Source organism: Tachysurus fulvidraco, chromosome 3 (assembly GCF_022655615.1).
Source record: "Tachysurus fulvidraco isolate hzauxx_2018 chromosome 3, HZAU_PFXX_2.0, whole genome shotgun sequence".
NCBI classification, from domain to species: Eukaryota; Metazoa; Chordata; class Actinopteri; order Siluriformes; family Bagridae; genus Tachysurus; species Tachysurus fulvidraco.
Genome location: NC_062520.1, coordinates 6,329,638 through 6,337,763, shown reverse-complemented (window position 1 = coordinate 6,337,763; position 8,126 = coordinate 6,329,638). Strand labels below are relative to the sequence as shown.

At 36.2% G+C, this 8,126-nt stretch overlaps 1 long non-coding RNA gene across 1 annotated transcript; it reads left to right on the top strand.

Annotated features, from left to right (window-relative positions):
• Positions 1–399: 399 nt before the first annotated feature.
• LOC113644250 lies at positions 400–7,456 on the top strand. The gene is made up of 4 exons (XR_007140069.1): positions 400–557; positions 2,383–2,434; positions 3,961–4,040; positions 4,810–7,456. It is a non-coding gene; the product is annotated as an uncharacterized LOC113644250 (long non-coding RNA).
• Positions 7,457–8,126: the final 670 nt, after the last annotated feature.

The following is an 8,126-nucleotide window of genomic DNA, read 5'->3' as shown; positions in this document are numbered from 1 at the left end:
TTTCTTATAGGTCCCATATCCAGTATCCTAATAGCTTGCACCTGTGTCTCATTTTTACCCTGATTAGCACCATTATTGTCATGACGAGTGGTAAGGAAGCGGACCCAAACGCAGGATAGCCAAATCAATAGGGTTTAATAACAAAAGGACATGAAACAACACACGGACTAGAGACAGGACAAAGACAACAGTAGATTCAGCGATGCACAAGGCAACGCGGCACAGTAACGGTAAATAGACACGGTGATCACAATAGGAAACAGGTGTGTAGACAGGGAGGAGCAGACGAAGGCGGGTTAGACACGTGACAAGGAACATAAACAAACAACTGCACGTGGCCAAAGTCCGGGCTGAGTCATGACAATTATACAGTATAAATTCCTGTGTTTCGACATCGCATTGTCAATTGCCATGTGAACCATTGTCTTGTATCCTGGATCTTGAGTTCACAGTTTTAGATGGTGTCTTGAGTTCACAGTTTTAGATGGTGTTTTGTACTCCGTACATTAAAAATCTGCAGTCACGTTAAACTCCTGACAAAAAGAAAACTACTCCAGGTATGTAAAAGCTTTTGACTAGCAGTGTATGTGTCTGGATTTTTAAACCAATATTTATAGTATAACTACTTTTAGTATAACTAGCATAAATAATATAGATGTCTGACATTTGGTCTAGAAACATTTGGTCTAGAAGCAGAAAAGATGTCTATTAATTATTCAGAATATAAATTTCCCCAAATCTTTTAGCTAATCATGGTGGATTTCCAGATACGTTGTACTGCAAGTACTGACTGCTACAAAACTAAATCTCTGCAAAGATCTTATTTCAAATATATATATATATATATATATATATATATATATATATATATATATATATATATATATATATATATATAATGAAAAAAATGCATTTGCAGCATCAATCTCTCCAACGTAAGTAACTTCCCAGAACATTTCCCACTACAGACTATTGTGCTCCTTCATGCTACATTAATAGCGATGCTATTTATTCTTAGCCTCATGTGGCTGTCAGGACTCCAGTGGTGCCCCAGTGCATTATTTGCTTGTGCTATTTTTGCGATCTTATGAATGATCAGGTGACACATTAGCAATTTGCCTACATGTCACTCAACGTAACTGTGTAAACTTTCAGCATTTTAGTACAATATCTAAAATATATTCTATTTCCACTCAGGTCCCAGGCTACCCCAAAAGTCTATTTGAAATACATAGACAGTTCATATAAATAGCTTTCCCTCTGTGTGGTTATAGCATTTAATACACACAGACACACACATTATATATATATATATATATATATATATATATATATATATATATATCAGCATATATATGCTGAAGATGGTCCCAAGGTGTACAGCATGACTGTATGAGTCATAAATTTGGAATAATAATGAGAATTCTGTCATGCAAGTCACATTGAATTAAACCCATATGGAAGGAATGGGTCTGGAATAATTATTATATGTTTTCTATATTTAATGAATCGTTTCCTTATTGCACCTTAATTAAAAAAAATGCTCATATGTCAAGTACTTTGGAAGCTCATTTGGGAGGAATAAAAATCCTTTTCCCACTAATATTTACTAATAATAATTAATGAGATGATACAGATTAGATCATGTAGGGATTGTATTTGTGACCGTATATATTTATATGTATTTTCTGCCACTATTGCATTTAGAGATATGATAATCTTTCTAAAACATCATTATTTGAATATTATATTATGTATAATATAATTTGTCATTATGACATTTCTGCTCTGTGACGGAGATGTTTACATTTACATTTATTACATTTATAACATACAGATTAGAGCATCTTTAATATAATTGGTCATGAACGTAATCTCTACATGATATAGACTCAAATATCTTAACATAGAGACAAAGTGATGGTTTATAACAGAGCAGATTTAAAATCTATTTTTTTTATTGGACAACCAATCAGAGTCTTCAAATAATGTGTCATACCTAGTAACAGGTTAAGCCCCGACACAAAATAAGATTCATAGTTAAATATTTTAAGCTAAATTAGAAGCTTTCTGAGATCATTCTTAGAATCTTTATGAATACAGGCCATCAGGAGTGGATCCTGGTGTGGCTTTCTGCTTATCTAGCCAATCCATATCAAAGTTTGTTATACTTTTAGTTAGTTAACCCTTGTGCTATTGTCACTCTTTAGACCCAATGGTATTGTTCTATAATAAAGACCTTTGTGGGAAAAATCTAGAAAAATTTGTAATGGAAACACTGGATCGAACAAGTCTTATGTTACCATGTTCCTCTCTCACCAAGAGGGCATTTTCACTTACTGAACATCTTCTCACTGGATGTCTGTTGTTGTTGTTCTATAGATTTTGCTGTTTCTGAACCAGCTCACAATATCACATCAACCACCAGTGCATGGTAAAAGTCCCTTAAATCACTTAATTCCCTCAATCTTTTGTCTCGTGTGTATATTAACCGAAGCTCTTCGCCCCTATAATGATGTCATGCCTTGTCCTGCTGCCACATGATTGGCTGACTGAATAACTGGATAAATAAAGAGCTGTTTGTTCCTACATACTGTACCTTACACCACATTCAAGCCTTCTGTAGACGTTTTCCTCAACCGCTAAACAGGGAAACGTCACAAAACTCAACAAAACCATTCTGACAGAAAATTACTGGACATTAATCATTCATTAGTCTCATTGTGGAGCTGGGTGCTGAAGTTGGTAATAGCCTACACTTTAAAATATTGACTTATAAAACTCGGAGTTTAAAACAGCAGGTCATCACCCGTCACTTAGCAACAGTATGAGTGAATCTTGGCCTGTGCTTAGTTTTTTCTCACAGTGTGACACACCCTCAGTGTGATTTCTACGACACTCTAGTTACCACCTTGTGAAGTCCAGCTGATGACCCTGTTCCATGAGAATCATTAATCTCAGTGTATAACCTAATCATTCCTGCTGACACATCGTAATAGAGGGAGGCCGCTACTGAAGTTCGACTTGTCTTTTAATTTGTCACAATTTTCTCCTGCTCATGTTGCCTTATGACTCCCTAGGCAGCAAATGCTATGTTTTTTGTTTTTTTTGTTTTTTTTTGGTGTTGATCAGATCGCATAAGAAACATCACCAGAACAAGTAAGAAAGATCAGAACTGAACTGGATTTTTTATTTATTTTTATTTTTTATTGTAAAGTTCTAGAAATAAAAAATCTAAATAGAATTTAAAAATAAATCCTAGCAAATACATATTATATATGCATAATTCATTCAAGATTGGTACTGTATTGAACTTTTTGAATTGTAAATGTTTTATCTAAAAAAGGGAAAAAGAGGTATGTATGTATGTATGTATGTATGTATGTATGTATGTATGTATGTGTGTATGTATGTATGTATGTGTGTATGTATGTATGTATGTATGTATGTATGTATGTATGTATGTATGTATGTGTGTATGTATGTATGTATGTATGTATGTATGTATGTATGTATGTAGTTTGCTAGGAATTATCTTTAAATTATATTCATAGTTCATTCTTTATTAAATTTGCTATTTGTTATATATTATGTGTGATTTTTTTTTTGTAAATTCCATTTTCTTTTCAAAACTGTTATTTGTAAACAAGATCACTCAGGTATTAATATCAGGAAAAGAAAAGTACTATCAGCTATGCTCTAATAAATAAAGATATATGCAAATGCAATGTTTATTAAAAAACAGGTAACAGAAAGTCAGGTCATAACCAGGAAATGGGATGAGTTCTAGACCAACACATTCAAACACACACACACAAAAAAAACCAGGGTCGCACACAAACAATCAACAGGGAGTGAGGAATACAGGCTGAAATTACAGAAGGTCAAGTAAAAAACACAAAGAAGCAAACAAATCTCAGCCTTCTTATACCTGCTTGATTGCTTGTGAACCTGAAACAGGTGATGAGAGGTGGAGCCAGTGATCAGAGAACCGGAGAAAATCAAATGCTGAGGAATCATGAGGCTGGAGTGATATTTTGGTGTGTATAAAAATTCCTTAAAACGATTTTCAAGGCACGATTTTTGTGTGTTGCTGGAGAACTCGGTAGAAATTTAATCAAGAACTCAAATAAAACTGTGAAATAACTGAAACATGTCTCGGGTGTTTATAACAGTTTATAATCACACCCTCCAGTGTCACCCAAATGAGGATGAGGATCACTCAAGGTTTCTTCCTCTTCCATCTAAGGGAGTTTTTCCTCACCACAGTCACCTCAGTCACCTCAGGCTTGTTCATTAAGGATAAATACAAATACATTTAAATATAAATTTAATATTAATATTGATCTTTTGTATTATATTAATCTTTGTCTAATAAACTTTTTGTACTATATGTCTTGTGTTCAGTTATGCTGCTTTGAGACAATGTCCATTGTTAAAAGTGCTATACAAATAAATAAATAAATTGAATCGAATTTTTATTTCATACATATGCAGAAATAAAAGCTTGAATTCCACAATAATTAAATGGCACCAAGGACGGTGTAAGGCTTCATGAAATTCTCTCTTTAGGCATTACTGAGTGTAAATTTCACTTCAGTGTCAAGACACTCAAAAAAAAAATCCAGATTTCACAAATAGCAAAAACAAATAGATCACAGATTGCACATTAAAGGCAGTACGCTGACTTTGAGCATTAACTGTAATTAAGACTAACCTATACAGAAACAGACATATTTATTAGGGGAACGATACAGTTTTCTGTGAAGAAGTTGGGCATATTTACTTGACTGCTTTTTTTTCTTGCAGGAACTAAAGGACCATGGAGATGTAATCACGGCATCGCAGCATCAAACATGCTCCTGGAAGAGAATCAGCAAGACGGAAGAGAGTGATAAAGAAAGAAACGAAGAAAAAAAATAGTTTGGTTGCTCAAGGCAAGACTAAAAATGAGTAATTTACAGTTGTAATCAGTGCCATACTTCTGCAGAGAGAGAACAAGAGAGAGAATGAGAGAGAGAACGAGAGATAGTATAAGAGAAAGAACCAGAGAGAGAAACAGAGAGAGCGAGAAAAAGGGAGAGAGATATGAAGCAGCAGAAAATAGAATTAAGCAAAAAAACCGACAGTTTTAAGTTAAATGCCTTGAAGTTTCAGCAACAGGCAGAGGAAAGGAGTTAAAAATGACGAATTGTAGAAAAGCTTTTTTTTTTGGAAACTGATGAGAGAAGGAACAGGGTCTTTTTTCATAGTTTTCCTTAATGTCAAACCACTCTGGTGTTCCTGTTAAGTCAAAAATGAGCTTCAAAAGCAGAAACATCAAAAATCCAGCCAATGCTGTTTCAGGAAACATCACAGCTTTAATAATCTGAGAATTCTGCAAAGAGCTAAAAAATATATAGTTTTACAATAAAGTAAAAAGACAAGATTTTATGTATATTATTCTATATATTATTATAGAATTTTTTAAAAACAAAATACGATTAAAATTTTTAAAATAATCGATAAAGTTTGAAATTAGAACAAATGTCTATAAATTATTTGGTTATTAAATAATTAGTCATATATTTGGTTTGACAGAAATTAATCTTTTTTTTTTTTGTATAATAAATGTATAAAATGTATAAATGTATAAAAAATAAATCTGGGATCTAGCCCAGACTTTGGCCATGTGCATTTTGTTTGCGTTTGGTGTTCACGTGTCTTCCCTGCACTTGTCTATTTCTTCCCTTCAGACACATGTCATGTTGGGCTTCCCTTGGCTTTGCCAACATAATCCTCCTCTGGACTGGAGCAGAGGGTTTGTCCTCGAGTGGGGTACCCATTGTCAATCTCACTGTCTCTGGCCTACTGCTCCCAGTCCTTCCTCTGACCTCACTGATTCTCCTGACCTCAGCTCAGTACCCTCAGTTTTCCATGACTTCAAGATGGTTTTCAATAAAGCACAGGCCTCCTCCTTACCCCCTCACCGACCATTCGATTGCACCATCAATCTCCTTCCCAGGACTTCTCCTCCTTGTGGTCGTCTATTCAGCCTCACTGGGCCGGAAAGGGAAGCCACCACTACGTAAATTCAGGAATCGGTGTCTGCCGGTCTTATTCACCCGTCCTCCTCCATGGCTAGAGCTGGTTGCTTTTTGGTGGGTAAAAAGAATGGTTTGCTGCGACCCTGCATTGACTATCGGGCACTTAGTGCCATAACTATCAAGAACTGTTACCCGCTGCCTCTTATGTCTTCAGCCACTGAACTGCTTCAGGGGTCACTATCTTCCCCAAACTAGATCTCCGGAATCCCTATCATCTGGTGCACATCAGGGAGGGCGATGAGTGAAAGACTGCTTTTAACACACCCACTGGCCACTATGAATACCTGGTCATGCCTTTCGGCCTCACTAACGTCAGTACATCTTTGTTTATCTTGATGATATACTCACCTTTTCCCACTCTCAAGAGGAACATCAAGTGCATGTCTGTACCATGCTGCAATGCTTGCTGGAGAATCATTTGTTTCTGAAGGCTGAGAAGTGCGCGTTTCATGTCACCCAGACCTTCTGAGGTTTGTTCTTTCAGTAGGCAGCATCTAGATGGATCCAGTTCATATTATGGCGGTCAGAGAGTGGCCATGTCCTAGGTCTCGCAAGGAGCTTCAGAGGTTCTTAGGGTTTGCCAACTTTTACCGGCAGTTTATACAGGGCTTCAGCATAGTAGCTGCCACCCTTCAATGGCTCACCTCCACTCTTCAGACCTTTACCTGGATCTCTGAGGCCGCTTTGTCAGACCATTTGCCATCTCCAGGATACTCAACCCAGTAGCCATAGTCTGCTCGCTCAATCAAGTGTGGAGCGGCCACTTCCATGGCGGCAGCCATCTTGGCTGTGGTACTTCCGGATGGATACCATTTTATACTTCGCCACACTATTTACGCATGCTGACTGCGGACACTCTTTGCCAGATATTCTGCTCATGTCCGTGGGGGGTGTTGCAGGCCTGTATGTTTGCCCTATTGATCGTTTTTATTTATTTATTTATTTTTTGATCCGTGGCAGAGGACCCCCCCCCCCCCTCTGGTTTTCTGGAATGGTGTCTGGCTGCTGCGTGTCGGGGGTTGTCGCTTCTCCTCGGCTGTGGACATCGCTCGGCTCTTCTGCTCAGCTGTGGACGCCACTCTGCCCTCTCCGGCTGCACCGCTGTGTGCCTTGGAATGATACGGGATTGGGTCTAGCCCAGACTTTGGCCATGTACTTTTTGTTCACGTTTCGTGTTCACATGTCTGCCCTGCCCTTGTCTATTTTTTCCCAACTCAGCACAACTGTCCCTTATGTGACTAATTGTCTTTAGTATTTAATACTTGTCTTATTTCGACTTTTGTTTTGTCTTTGTTGTGTCTGTGTTTGGTTTTGTTTAATAAATCTGTTTTTTTTTTGCTATCCTGCATTTGGGTCTGTTTTTAACCCCGGTTTTCTGACAATAAATTAAGAAATTAAAGATAATAATTATCTTCACTTGCTAAGATGCTTTTTAAAAATGATTTTTTAACAATTAATTGAATGAATAAATATCTTAGCATGTATTAAAACATTTGGAAATTATAATAATTATATTTATATCTGATACCCAAGATCCAATGGAAAAGTTTGAAATTTTAATGTATTTTAACTGTTAACTATGAAAATTGTTAAAAAGAAGTTTTATTTGTTGAAATTATATCTATAGTTTATATTTTATTATATTAGCAGTATGAGTGATCTTAGGGTGAGTTATTTTACAACTTGTACAAAATTACTAGACAAAGGTTAGACACCTTTAGAAATCTTTACTTGATAAATTATTACCTAAGTTGTAAACAGGACAATGGTGTAGTGCTGTATCATTTAATCCCAGACAACAAATAGAAAGTAAGTTGAAATAATTTGCACGTTCTGATTGCATTTCATAATTGAAAAGCATAGTACACATTACAGCAGTACAGTCACAGAAAAATGGAGGTTTTGTTACCCAGAGTTCAGGATTCAGAGCCATCTGATGGAAACTAATGACTTTAAAATGTTAGTATTATAAATAATTGCTCAAATCACGTGGTTCTGTTGCGGATGCATCAGCTTTGATCTATAACAGTTTACATGCTA